The sequence below is a fragment of the Scaptodrosophila lebanonensis genome, unplaced genomic scaffold (assembly GCF_003285725.1).
Source record: "Scaptodrosophila lebanonensis strain 11010-0011.00,11010-0021.00 unplaced genomic scaffold, SlebRS2 tig00000080-arrow-pilon, whole genome shotgun sequence".
In the NCBI taxonomy this organism is placed as follows: Eukaryota; Metazoa; Arthropoda; class Insecta; order Diptera; family Drosophilidae; genus Scaptodrosophila; species Scaptodrosophila lebanonensis.
The window spans coordinates 3,291,641-3,306,104 of NW_022060561.1; the positions used below are offsets into that span (position 1 = coordinate 3,291,641).

Genomic DNA, 14,464 nt, shown 5'->3' on the forward strand with positions numbered 1-14,464 from the left:
TCACAATAGTTTGTTAAGTTTATTTGTAAAAAGCGCAGTCATATTTATTTAAAGCTTGTCCAAAATGTTAAAAATAAATAAAATATATTAATTTCCATTCTACAAGTACTATATATTATAATCCATCAGCATGGGCAACAGAGGACCTCACTCGAGCCTTTGTTCACCTGTTGACAATTTCTTCTATAGTTTCGTGGAGTTTAACGTACAGGAACAATCAAAAGAGCCTTTTTCTCTTTAAATTATTATTATGAGGTTGGGTTAATCAGGTGGACTGCTATTGGCAGCTCCACATGGACAAAGGTTGGACCTAAAAGTCATCAAAGTAAGTAGGGAAAGAATTGTGGCACCTCCTTAAATAGCTTTGTAGTAATGATTATTGATTGCAGTATACTTGTATTAATGACATGATTGCAATAAATTAGTCAGCATATCATTTGTCTGTCTGGCAACAGATCACATCTGCTGGAAAGAGTTTAAAACTTATTAGTTGGCTAATTATAATTTTCCCCAGACCACTTTGGCACTTTGCTGTCCATTCCAGGAAATAGCTGCATGCCGTTCAACTCAGCAGGTCGATGTTCAATCGCACGCCTGTCTGCCTTCTACAGTCATTGCCTGTCAATTGCTTCCAGCTCGGCAAAATGTTATTTGTTCAGATTCAATTTCCGTCGTACATCAAACTTTTTGATCTGCGAGTGATTCATGGAAATATTTTTGCCAGCCATAAATGCTCAAGACGAAAACAGATTAAAAACTCAAAAATATTCGTATAAAAACACAAGTATGCGCGGCAATCAAAATTAAATTAAATAGTCATATACATACATATATACATATACGTACATATAATTATAAAGCTAAAATCCACCATTTCGCAGCAGGAAAACTGTTATTGGATAGTACTTGAAAGACAAAGGAACCGAACAATTAGATAAGCTCCTGCTGGGGCGAATAATTTCTGGGGAATTGAAATTGTTAAGCTCAGATATTTAAATTGGCCAAACGACAGTTGATTGGCCATTAACATGCTTTACGTTGATTGTGTCTGTGAGTTGAAATGGGGAGTTCCCCCCACCTGCGCTCTGCCAATTAATGTTCTTTTCGCTTCGAGCTGACTCAACAGGCCGCCATAAAAGCATTTTTCGCCTTCAGCTACCGCCTTCATATCCGCCGCCTACACTGTCATGTAAACACAATTTACAAATTCACGATGCGCGGTCAAAAAGTCACTCGCATTATTCCAACCACCGACATTTATATATATGTACATACAAGTATGTATGTACATATGTAGATTGTATATACAAAAGTACATACTATGTATGCAGGTTTCTTGTGTACAACAACAGCACTGGCTCATCAGCAGTCAGCTAATGATGGACAGCAGCACATATATATATATACATATGTATGCCTCCGCCATTTGGGCACGATTCTTGACCGCAGGGTCTGCGACCCATTCAAGTTGATTCATGATTGGGAAGAATATGTAACATATGTACTCAAATAATCTACTATAATTGCTATTTACTCTACTTTTTACATAGTTCTTTTTACAAAAAATTAAAGGACCTTCATTCATCATTTTAATCAATAAACCACCACGCCTTTTTGGGACCCGATTTTCCCCTATCAGTTCATTGTTTTGAGAGTTTCTTCATCTCAGGAAGAAAGTGGTAAGCCCATGCTTCATTTATGGTTATAAATCGATGCAGAAGCTTGGCTTTATTGTTGAGAAACATTGCCAAACACTTCATTGAAACATTTTAAAGACTATGTGTGGAAGATGGAACTTTCTCATCTTCCAATTCTCAGTCAATGTCCACTTAATTGCAACATTTTAAAGTCTATGCGTGGAACTTTCTCATCTTCCAATTCTCAATCAGTGTCCAGTACCAATAGATAGAATTTCACATTTGGCCGACCACTGCGATAATTGTTTTGGTAGATCGTTCGGCCTTGCGTAAACTCTCCGACCCAATATTTTAGTTTTGTAAACGAAGGATCAGAATCCCCCAAATTGAACCTTAAAATTAGTTTGTTAGTTGCACTGAGAAGTTTCAAAAGAAACTATTGGGTTGATAACCAATTTTTATACTCTGTACATGAAATGTACAAGAGTATATTAGGTTTGCGGGAGCTGAAAAATGTAACAGGCAGAAGGAGGCGTGGCAGACCCCACAAAGTATATATATTATTGATCAGCGTGACAAGACGAGTCGATCTAGCCCTGTCTGTCTGTCTGTCCGTCTGTCCGTCCGTATGAACACCTGGATCTCAGAGACTATAAGAGATAGAGACACCAAATTTTCCACAAAGATGCGTTATGTGTGTATTCTATACGAGTTTGTTTTATTTTTTTGATTTTCCCCCCCACTTCCCCCCTATGGGGGTTTTCCCGATTTTCCATTCGTATAATCGCCTATATCTCGGAGACTATAAGACCTAGGAACACCAAATTTTAGTCCAAGATGCCTTGTGTGAATACGCAGAAAATGTATATTTTGGAATTCCCCTCCCTCCCCCCTCTCCACCGCCAATGCGATTTTCTCTAACTCCCGTAATTCTTGGAATTTCGAACTAAAATTTTGCAAATACCCCCAGTTAGTAATTATGTGTCCGTATGCCAAGTTTCACTATGATAGACCGATTTACCAAGAAGTTATAGCCATAAATATATTTGCTGCTGCAGCGCTGCTCAAGCGCTGCCCGCGGCTGTTGTTGATGTTGCTGTTTGGTTGACTGCGAAAATGCTTACACAGACACGAATTGATGCGCATAGGCATACATACACTCACACAGACGCAATTGCTATGTAAATGTGCAATTATACACCCTTTACGTGAGTTCGAATACCGAGAGAGGTAAAATCGATCCAATTTTTTTTTTATATATATTTTTTTTTATTTTCTATAATTATTGTAAACATATGTAAAAAAAACCAAGAAAACAAATTTTTTTGCAGCTCTACTCTACAAGCATAAAGTACGATTATAAAGAACAAATGAGAAAATCAATATTTGCAAATGAAATTAACCCTCATCATTATTGAATTTCGAAGGGGGTTACAAATAATCATTTGCATGTGTTTCAAGCAAATCCACAGCTGCTTCAGAAACTGAAAGTAGAATTTTCCCCTTTAAGCCTTCTGTGCGCACAGTGCTAATGGCTAAGAAATTGAAGTTTAAATAAAAACAGCATTTCAAAAAGCACTGGGTTCAAGAGTTCGACACAAAAAAAAAAATAGCTATTTCCGGCGGAAAGGCACACTGTGCGGTGGTAACAGACAAGTGTGTTTGTATATGTGTGGATTTGTATGTGCCTGTGTGTACATATATACTGGTATGTACATATGTCTGTGTTGGTTGGCATATCACTCGAACCGTCCGGACATACGACTGCACGTCAAAACAGTTTGTCAGTCAGCTGTGCGTCAAGTGCGTGCCGTCGGTGTTGGCCATATTCTTTGAGCAGCTACCGACCAGTGGTGAGTAGTTTGGTCTTGCCTGGCCCGGTCGGGCCTGTACGTGTATATAAAACAATGAAAACGATGGGAAAAAAGTAAATATATGAAATCAGCCAGCTAGCTGGCCATGTCGATGTCGATGTCGTCGTCGCTGGCAACATTGTACAAATATATACCTATTTATGTGTATATATATGTATGTATATATGTGTATATAATTTTTCTTTTTAATTTAGAAATTGTATAACCTGTTTACTCAGAAGTATTTAAGCTCTCTGTATGTGCTCGCATGTATTTTATACGCGTATTTGTTTGTCTGTTCGCCCCCCTCTCTCTGTACTTTAGTTAATGGCTAAAAACCCACACGTTAGCCACACCGACAACCACTCTTTCTCGTGACTTAAGCACTGCGGCTTTTCCTCTTTTCTTTTTCCTGTGTTTCTCCCCATATCCCCCCTGCATGCATCCTGCGAGCCTTGCGTGCCTCAACTGTTAGCCAGTTTTTGCCCCCAAAACTCAAGGGAATTCAGTTGGTTAGTTTACAACGCACTCTGGGCCACGTTAAAGGCAAAAGTATTAACAGCATTTGTGGTTTACATTTTTAATGTGACGCGGCGACACTTTCAATTATGTGTGAAGTGTAATTGCATTTTATAGTTGAATATGGGGGAACTGAAAAAAGAAAATGTGGAGCACAATAAACGCCACTAATTACATATAGCAACTTGGACATAGAAAATGTAGTGAAGTAAGTTAGATCTATTATTTAATGGCTGATAACAAACACTTATATAATCTGATCTTACCCGAAATAAATTAAATTAATAAGAAGTGACGTTAGCGAATTGGGGTAAAAAGGACAATGTGTTAATAGAGAGACTTAAGCAACCCACATATTCATTTATTTATTTATTATTTATATTTATTCATTTATTATTGCAATAAATCTAAAGTTTATAGAGCGTCCCAAAAGTAATATAAATGAAAACATAAAGTTGGTTTTAAATTGTAGTCGTTAATGGGAAATTTGACTCACAAGTGGGATAAAACTTTACATGACAGAGCGAAGGATTTTAATGAAAATAATGGTGGGTATAGCGGGATTGGCACGAGTAAATGTTTCTAAAAATGAGTGTGTCAACTGGATAGATGCAAGCTTTATAATTCCTTATAACCTGAAAAAGACTAATCAACCGATATAAATAAAACTGTTTTTAAACTATTCTTAAAGTATCAATCAAAGTCATCAAAGAAAGGCTTTCTCCGCAGCACTAGTCTGATGTTTCCAAAAATTTATTATGAAATATTGATTATTATTTTCATGGAATTTAGTGTAGAGGTAATTGAGTTACAAACTATATCAAGTAGCTTTTATATTTTGAAAGTAAAAGTTAGACTATGTGATTAAGATCTACTTTGTTTTGAAAAAGATTTTCTTCCGATCGGCTGTCAAAACATAAACAATTGTTATTAAATATATAAAATGCTTTACAATTTTTAATTAATTCAAACAAAATCGATACTGTTTTCCTAAATTAAGTAAAGGGCATCAGTGGCTTCAGAAAAGAAATGAAATGTGAAATTTCAATGGAATAAGCCGTTTTATTTAAATTGAAATAAATATATATTTTTTTATCCTGATTGCAGCTGTTTATGAAATAAACAATGTCAACATTTAGCTAAGAGTTGCAATTTTAGTTGAATTCTGCCGTCCAGCTTCTTTTGTACCGTTAAAAGCTCATTAGCTGCCACCATATTTCAGCTGAAAGGGAACTCAACAAAATTTGGCACCATTAAAAACAACTTTTTAACGCTAACGCGATGTTAAAAAAAAAACGTTAAGAGTGGAGGGAGGGGAGGCGTTTTCCATCCAACTGTTAACTGTTCTTCCTGCCCATCATTAGTTCCCTCGAGCCTCGTAAGTCAACTTGTCTGTCATTTGGTCAATTATCTGGTCCCAAAGCAAATAAAACACCAGCAGGGCGTAACATAAAAAGTATACGTATATAAAAATAATATATACTTTAGTGTATATAGCCCGATAACAACCAATTGGTAAATGGCCACTATTTTGTTTGCGCAGAGAGCGACGCGTTCATTCATATTCTCGTGTTTATAATATGTCGAGCAGGCCATTAATTTATGCCCGAAACGCAAACCCACAAGCTGGGGACGAACGTGAATTTTTGCACGCGGAACAGCTGTTCGTTGAAACAATTGGAGAGGGACAACAACAACAAACCACAAATTTGCTCTCGTCGTCCGTGTACAAAGAAGCTACAAGGTATGGCCATGTGCAGGTCCGTTAATCGGCATTCTCATGTTGCGATCCAATGCTTACTTACAAGTACACCATCAATTGTGGATTGAATTGGATTTGCAAGTCAGCCTTAAAGTGGTTAAAAATCTTATTTCAGTTTCTGCAACTTGTTTTCACAATCAAGTCAACACTATTGTGGCGTGCGCCTTTAATGCCTTCTCTTTTTGTCATGTCGCCGTTTGCTCTCCATTTTGTCGCTTTGTGGCGATCATTTGCCTTCCAGGCGTAATTCAGCAAGAGAGAGAGAGAGAGGGAGAGCGAGAGCACGACATCGCATGACGAGCTGTGAATCTCACGCGGCAATGCCGATGAATTCTTTTCGTTTTGCGAACGTTTGGCGTTTGGACGTGTGGTCGGTCAGCTGCTCCTGCTGCTAGTGATCGCTGGTGTCGCTAAATGTTTAAGCAATTTACTTGCAAGTTAGTCACACGAGGCGTATGCGCAATAAGCGCGAGCATATTAAGCAAAAACCTTTGCCTAGGCAGGGCATCGTCGCAGCGTCGCGAGGTCGCTGCTCGTGATCGGTTTGACGTCGTGTCGCAGTCATCGTTACTGCTGTGCTCGCTTCTCGTTTTGTGAGCCGTCGTTGTCGTCGTCGTCGCCACCGTCCCCAGTCCTAGTCACTGGCCACCCAAATTTGAATTCAAATTCCACTCCCAGTCGTTGCGCGCCGTTCGTGCGTTCCGTTAGCTGCCGCCGCTGCACTCGCTCGCTGTCTTCGGTCGAGATCGTCGTCGTCGTCGTCTCGTTGTGCACGCCGCCCAGCTGTCAGGCAGCCAGCGTCACCATCGCCGTCGCCGCTATCGCCACCGTCACCGTTTGGAACTAAAAACGTTTCAAGGCACGGGATTTTCTCTACTTTTCAAAACTTGCTATTTTTAACGGATCGCAAACACCAGCAACATTTTCAACAAATTTTTTAACAATTCGCCCGAGTTTTCATCATTTCGCTTCACATGTGTTTGGCATCCGTGCGTGCGTGTGTGCGTGTGTGTGTGCGTGTATGTATTGTGTATGCGTGTGTGTGTGTGTGCATGTGTGTCGGTGTGGAAAATTTCGTTTCGTTAAATAAGTTATAAAACAATATGCCAAACCTATTGCAAACCAAGCTATAAATTTGATTTAAATTAAAACCCAATTTAACAAAAAAAAAAAGAAAAGGAGGATTTATATTAAAATCCAACTTAACAAAAATAAATAAAGAGAAAAGGATTTATATTACAATCCAATTTAACAAAAATAAATAAAGAGAAGAAATTCCGACATATTTTTTCATATAAACTAAAATAAAGAGCTAATTTTGCTTGTAAAACAAAATGCGAAACTGAAAAATATAAATAATTTATTGTGTTAAATATTAGCAGCTATGCACCAAGTGCCCAAATGTTGCAAGTTTCAAAAAAACTCAAATAAATAAAAATGAATAACTTTGGCTAAAAGAAAAGTTCTGAAGATTATTTATTTATTTAATAAGTTTTATGCAATAAATAAAGAAAGTGTTCTATCGATAAATAATTATAAATTCGAATTAAATAAATTACATTCAGTTCCTAGCCACAACTGCTGAGCGCCACGAAAGCATCGACACATATGTATAGCATATATGTATGTACATACATATTTAGGTAATAAATGGGTGACCACTGGGAACATTGAAATAGAAAAGTGAATTACTAGACACTAAACCAGCTAGATGTTCTTTATGTGAGCTAAACAATTAATAAATTTAAATCTAATGTTGTGAAAGAGTTAATTACATTTTGTAAATTTTTAGCCAATCATGTTTATACCAATATTTACCGGTTATTAATTATTGTTTCAAAATCAGTCAACTGCTTGCTTACCCCACAAATATCGAATAGAATAACATAAATGCTCAAATACTCAAAGCAGAGAATATTTGAAATCTTTTATTGCTGCCACAGATATACGAGATATTGAACGTATATTTATATTTAATTCTGATCCCTATGAAAACTCAAGAGCTTTGATTTTAAATAACTTTAATTTCATAAAATTTATAAAATGTGTATTTTTTAAACAAAATGCAAAGCCTATGAAAACTAAAAAAAAAGAGCTTTGATTTTAAATAACTTCAACTTCTCCTACCACATATATATGCGATATTGTGTATATATGGAAAAAGATATCAAATGAAACTATATGCTGAATTCGGTGTCTTCATTGGTAATTGCCATTCAAACCCAACTTGACTATCAATTATACTTGTAATCAATAATGTTCCCTATAAAAGGAAGCAAGTTCGTTCTTCCTTGACTACAATTCAATAGTTATAGTTAGTGGCTTGCCACATTTTAGTTGTATACTAAAAATAAGTGATGTGCCGCCATTCTATACCTCTCCGATTAACCAATTTAAAGCAACCAAATAGCCTATAATTTAATATTTTATTCACTGTGATGGCCAGTAATAAAATTAGTTTGCTTTTTAAATGGAGAGTTTATTTTCAATATGTTTCCATCATTCTTCATCTGGGTGGCATATCAAGTCGTTAGCAGGTTCTTCTTGTACTAGCCAGTTCAATAGCTTTTTACTCGAATTACTCTCTTCTTAAATTAATATTTATTAAGATTTAGAAAAACTACAGTCTAAACAATTATAAATTTGTAATGCAATGCAAGAAATTACTAAATTTTTTAACTGACACAGCTATTAAATAAAAATTGCTAACTATTACAATATATCGAAACTAAATCGTAGATTCAGAAAATGAAACTGATATGTTATATCTAAAGCTAAAAGAAATTGTTCACAAGCAATCTGAGAGCAGAAGAAGCTGCAATACGCCAATGACACACATAGATCTCTGATTTTGTGTCCTCTTGATTATTATTATTATTATCGAAAGTAAATCAAAGCTATACTCGTAGATAATGAAACTGATGTCTTATGTCTAATGATAAAACAAATTGTTCATATGCAATCTGAGAGCAGAAGAAGCTGAAATATGCCAATGAAAAACCTAGATTTCTGCTTCTTTGATTCTCTTGATTTTGTGATGGTCTGCTGAAAAGCGTGTCAAGTAAAACCCCCAGTAAAAACCCAAAGCATCAACAACAACAACAACAGAAGCAACAATTGTGAACCAAGTAGCTGTAGCTCATTGGTGTTAATACTTAATTTATGTGAACCTATAAATAATTTCAATTTAGAGAATGTGTTGCCTGCCTGCCTGCCAGCCAGTCTCTATATAATATTCTCGTAGTGCGAGTTGTACGAAAAAATCATCTAAAAATATCGAAATACTTAATGCTGCGTGTCTCTCTCTCTCTCGCTCTTTTTCTCTCTTTATGTGCGTGTGTGTGTGTGAAAATATGTATGTGCGAATTGATTGAAATGCAGCGCGTTTTCAACTAAAACAAAAAGTAAAATAAACTAAACGCATAGAACAAACAACAACAAAAAGAGAAGAAGTGAAAAACGCACTCAACAAACGAAACTACGACTACTGCTGATGCCGATTCTGATGCTGGTGGCGACTCTTTTTATTTTTTTTGCCTTGTCCTGCCTGCCTGCCTGGCCGGCCCGACCCGGCCCGGTCCGGCGACACTGTCATCCCCATCCCCATCACCATCGACGTCAGTCAGACAGCGACTATTATTTAATTTTTATCTTGGCCAGTGTTTTTGGCTCACTTCTGGCTAAAGAAACGAAATAGACTTGTTGCCAGCAGCAGAATACAGAAACCAAAGAAAATTTGCCAAGCGAATTGAATTTTTTTTCCTTTGCTTCTGATTTTCTTTGGTCCATTGCGGGGCATTTTTAAAATAACAATGATACACATGCGGCCGCTCGTTGTTTATAAATAAATGGGTAATACGTAAATGTTTTTATCAGCAAGCAAAAGCAGCAGATACGACCAGAATTAAAGATAATATTGGCAAAATGTGCTTTGATGCATAATTGAACATTCAATTATTCGAATTCAACGGAAATCCATTTTATCTGCCAATCAAGCTTTAAACTTTCTTTCAAACAGAATAATGTATTCAGTAGATAGTCTACATTTTTTAAACGATGTGTGGTTTGTTCTTAGAAGTTTACACTCGAGGGAACCCTTTTTAAAATAGATTTATGCTTTCAGTAATTAGTTTATAGAGGTGTTTGTATATAAATAGTCTGTACTTAGTAGCTGAAAGGTCGCAGAAACCTAATAAAAAATTATAGTACCAATTAGCTGCTTTAAAAAATCAGTGTTTTTAATGAAGCATTATTCAATAAAATATCCTTTGCAGTATTCTTTCAATACATAATGTACATCTGACATACTTGTAGTTCTGATAAAGTTCTGATAATGTATTTTATTCATTTTATTTCCACTTTCCTTTATTATTTATCTCTGTGACCAAAAGCTTAAAAGGGTCATACTTTATTGTCGGTAAAGAGGAGAGTAGTTTTAAGTGTATATATAAATATAAATGTGTTCGTAGAATTCCATAAGAGGTAGAGGAATCAAACTTGGCTTTAACTGTCTGTGTTCTACACATCCTGAGAAAAAAAATTTAAATAAACGGTCGGCCAGGCCAGCAAACAATATAAATGAAATTCATAGTATTTTTTATTTAATGACAGATGATTATTAACTATGCCAACCTTCAGACATTTACTCAATGTTTTAAATTGTGGTTGCTTAGGAAATTACTTGAACCATCAAATTCGTGAATAATTCAAAATTCTTTCAAACAATAATAGGAAATGAAAACTTAATTATGTTACGAAAGAGTTTTAAATGTAAAATTAACAAAACACTATCAAAAAACAAAAATAATTATTATAATAATTAAAACATATTAGTATCAAGATGTTCATTTGCAGTTACTAAAATATGGGAAATTATAAATAATAATTATTAAAAATTACTAAATCATTCGGTTGATTAATTGAAGGCTAGCTTGCAATATCGATCGAAAAAATTAAAATGGTGTTAAGCTCTAAGCAATCTGAAATATTAACTGGGCTAACTAAATATAGCTGCTGAAAGTACGCAACTGTGAAAGATATTTAATAACTCAATGAATTCTTCAAATAAGGAATAAAAGGGAAATTTCTGACTTGGATAAAAGTATAGACATTTGCTAAGACTACGTTATCTAATTCTATAAGGTATTGAAAAAGGCAATAACTCAGAAATCTCAAATACATTTATGGTTTCATAACAATTTGTATTTGCAAACCGTTGTTTTGATTTGTTAACTGAAATAACAACAGCATTCATTCAACAAATTTGTGTGCAATTTATTTGCCTGTCGGACCTGAGCATATTTCTTAAAACTACTACACAATACTTGTATTGAGACATATGTTATTCTGGCCATATTGACTTTCGCCCACCCCCGCCAGAGGAAGCTATTAAATGTATCTGCTCTCTCCCGCAATAATGCCAAAAAGTATCAACTCTGCCATGTAATTGCCTCGGGTATTTATGTAGTTGACCCTACATATGTTCAACTTGTTCGGCCTGCTCTTGCGAGTATGTTGTTGTGGCGTCGACCGAATTTCTTCAAATAAAATGAATTTGTTTAGAACAACAAAGCGCGCACGCACACACACCGTGTGTACGAGTGTACAAAAATCCACATACAAATGGCTATGCGTGTTTTCATCATCATTAAAGTTTAAACAAAATATCATTGCTGCCAGTTGCTAGCTTGGCTCTATTCTATTCTGCACTGCTCTGATCTGATCTGCTCGGTGTGTGTATATTTCTATTAATAACAAAAGCTTTAGAAGAATTTGCCTTTGCTGCTGCTATCGCCGCCTCAATTCGTAAAGAACAATAAATCGAAGAACGCGGCCAGCAACAGGCTGAGAAAAACACGAAGTGTTTGCGGCAAAATAATACTACGAGCATTATTATGGCAATAACAATGAAATATTCCTGTTGGGTAGAAATAATTGCTAATATTTGAGACATCTGTGGAGTTGTTGTTGTTGCTTAAAAAAGAAAATCGATTCGACTTCCATGCTTAGCTTTTCTCCTATTTTACTTGAAAACTTAAAGAAACAAAATTTTGAATTTACAAAACAGACTGCAAGTTGTTGCAATACTTCGCAAATCAATTACTTAATATTGCAAATATTGTATTTCATTTTAACTATTTAAATATAACTATAATATATGAAAAGCTCTTATGGGTTAACCAAAAACTTTTCACAAGAAAGTAAACTTTGCTGGAAATCTTTTACCAGAAATCTTCAAAATTAAAGTTTCCATACATTAAAATTTTCCTACACTACTTTATTAAAAAACATAAATAATTAGCAAATATTAATAATAATAACTTGAAATTATAAAAGATAACAAATATTTAATTGTAAAAGAAAAAAATTTTTTATTTAATTCTTAATTACAAGCCAGACATTGATTTTTGAATATATAAGTTCTCTTCTTCAAAACAATACATATAGTATAAGAAACCATTAATAATTAATCTATTGCAAGTATTTAGTTAATGCTCAAGCTCTAAAAAAAAAGGAAACTGGCCCTTTCCTTCAAATTAAAATTAATTAAAAATTAAACAGTTCACTTCTAATAATGGCTTAAATATTAAGCTTTACAGCGAAAAAAAAGCTTAATATCTCTAATGAAAATTCTACTCTGCTATAAATCTATCTTAGATCCTCCACTGACTATAATAATCACTACCTCATGTATTCTAAAATTCAGGGCTTGACGTTTTTATACCCTGTACCCAAAGGGTACAAGGGTATATTAGTTTAGTGCGAGTGCACATGGAACACACAGAAGGAGGCTTGGTAGACCCCACAAAGTATATATATTCTTGATCAGCATGACAAGCCGAGTCGATATAGCCATGTCCGTCTGTCCGTCTGTCTGTCCGTCTGTCTGTCTGTATGAACGCAAGGATCTCCGAAAGTATAAGACCTAGAATAACCAAACTTGGTATACAGATTCTCCTGAGACCGAGAAAGGGCGAGTTTGTTCATTTTTTCTGATCCACCCCCCCACTCCCCCCCTATTAACGATTTTCTATAACTCCCGTAATTCTTGGAATTTTGAAGTAAAATTTGGTAGTCACATTAGGTTAGTAATTATATAACCGTATACCAAGTCTCATTATGATAGAATGATCGGAAAGAAAGTTATAGCCATATAACCAGGCTCAATGCACACATACATACATATGTACAAGTACACAAACACGCATAGACACGATTCTGATGTAATTGTAAATGTATGTATGCATGCATGGAATATTTTATATTTAATTAGTTAATATTTAGTTAATTAATTAAATTAATTTAGTTAATTAATTTAATTAAATTAATTAATTAATTTAATTACTTTTTTGTGGGGTGGTACAGGGTATTTAAGAGTTGAGCCTGCTCGACTTTAGCATTCCTTTCTTGTTTCCACATAAATTAGTCTACCACAATTCGACTTTGTTTCCTTCCCTTTCCAGTCACCATCAATTCAGCCAGAGAAAACACTAAAAACATTTAAGAAATTATGTACCGTTGGCTAAAGAATTTCCCATTAAACAATTTCCGCTGAAACTCTGACTTATTCGCCGCATAGTTTAATAAACACACGCACCACATGGCGTATACGCAATGCGACGCCCGTGAAGCGCACACTTCCTGTTGCTGTTTGTAGGCATTTTTGTTGTTGTTTCTGGTTGTTGGACTTTTGTAAGTCAAATTGTTTATTAAACACACAGTACGCTGCAATCTTTAAAAAAATTTCAGTACAAAATATTTACAAAGTGCTGTGGGCCACAAAACAGAATATGCAAAAAAAAAATGGGAAAGATATGCGTGAAATGAAGATTGGTTGAGTTGCGTTTGAAAATCCACGCATTGCAGGCAAATAAAACTCAGAGGGCGAACAGAAATATTCAGATAAATTGCATGGCTGTTAGGGAAAGCTGAAAGTATTTAAATGGAAGTAAGAGTAGAATGTGACACTATGTTTGTTACAAGTAAATGTATATTTAAATTATATTCTGAAGCTCTTTCTGTGCTTAAGAATAAACTAACTTTTTTTGATTAAAGCAATAAATTGATAGTAGATAAGTCAAACCTATTTAACATTTTTTGGAATCATTTTAAAACAATAATCTCAGCTTATATACGTAAATATTTAGAATGTCTCTTAGCACCTTTAGTCCTCTAAAATTCTTTCACAAGCCCCTACTTCCTGCAAGAATGTCTCTAACTAGCTTCAGTCTTCTGTAAAAAAAAAGAAGAAAAGCTTCGTTTCGATTTCTGTAATATCTTTCAATATCTTTCTGTGGGAAATATTAAAGGCATTACTTACATTCCCATTGGTTATTAACATAACATGAAAACTTTTAATTATTTCATTTGTTATAAGGAAATATTTTAACACAGACTGTTATCGGACAGTCGAAATAAAACAATAAAAAGCATTTTTCAATACTTATTCGACTCCAGCCGAAAATAAGCATAAAATATTAGGCAGCGACCCCAAAATAACTCTAAAACACATGGCCGCAAACTAAGATACTAGAAAACAAACATTGAAAAGCAAACGAAAATTGTTAAATAATTGCTTCAACAATATATATAATAAGAAATAAAAAACAAAATAAACCACACAAGAAACCCAGCAAAGGATAAAATACAGCAGCTTACGAAGAAATAAGCTTAAAAATGCAAATGAATTTGAA

General features: G+C 34.9%; 1 protein-coding gene across 2 annotated transcripts in view; it reads left to right on the forward strand.

Annotated features, from left to right (window-relative positions):
- Positions 1-14,464, forward strand: part of LOC115625789 (mediator of RNA polymerase II transcription subunit 12) — a 36,726-nt gene that overhangs the window by 7,451 nt on the left and 14,811 nt on the right. The window contains exon 1 of one of the 2 annotated variants that reach the window (XM_030520962.1): positions 7,283-7,414. The exons of the other annotated variant lie outside the window; for it this stretch is intronic. The gene's annotated coding sequence lies outside the window, so the exon portion shown is untranslated. Of the gene's footprint in view, positions 1-7,282; positions 7,415-14,464 lie in introns of those variants that run through there. 2 annotated transcript variants of the gene reach the window in all.